Source organism: Penaeus monodon, chromosome 31 (assembly GCF_015228065.2).
Source record: "Penaeus monodon isolate SGIC_2016 chromosome 31, NSTDA_Pmon_1, whole genome shotgun sequence".
NCBI lineage: Eukaryota > Metazoa > Arthropoda > Malacostraca > Decapoda > Penaeidae > Penaeus > Penaeus monodon.
The window spans coordinates 32,691,993-32,692,479 of record NC_051416.1 but is presented as its reverse complement, the minus strand read 5'-3'; the positions used below and the strand labels follow the sequence as shown (position 1 = coordinate 32,692,479).

The following is a 487-nucleotide window of genomic DNA, read 5'->3' as shown; positions in this document are numbered from 1 at the left end:
TGCCGTTAGTTTTCAGCGCAGATGAGGAGCAATACGTTTTATGGTATGGATTGATGGGTAAAGCACGTGTCTTCGTATCAGCAACCGCATGAAGATCTGTCTCGATCTCCCTCTATTTTGAGAGAGATTTTCACTAATTTCATATTTATTATTATGATTAATAATTTATACCCAAAGGCGGTTAGCTTTGTAACTATCTATGGTGGCAGCATAAGCGGAGCTCATGAGTATTCTGATGACGCTGAAGGATCTACCTATATAGGGACAGTCTGTGATATATTCAAAGTAAACAATATGTACAAAACAGGAATACATAATGGTTCACTAGATCGCATTGTATATTTAGTACATATGAACCAGGAACACAGTAAACAGTGACAAGGAAATATATTTAGAATAGTTTTTAGTTTTAAGAAGGACAAGGCACCAAAACCTTATAATTTTGATAAGTGACAGATTTGAGTTTTCTACGTGAATGATGTGGATA

The 487-nt window shown here is 35.5% G+C and overlaps 1 protein-coding gene across 1 annotated transcript in view; it reads left to right on the top strand.

The window, feature by feature from the left end:
- LOC119593182 (transcription initiation factor TFIID subunit 11-like) overlaps positions 1 to 487 on the top strand; it is a gene marked incomplete in the record, with an annotated part of 72,269 nt that overhangs the window by 47,945 nt on the left and 23,837 nt on the right.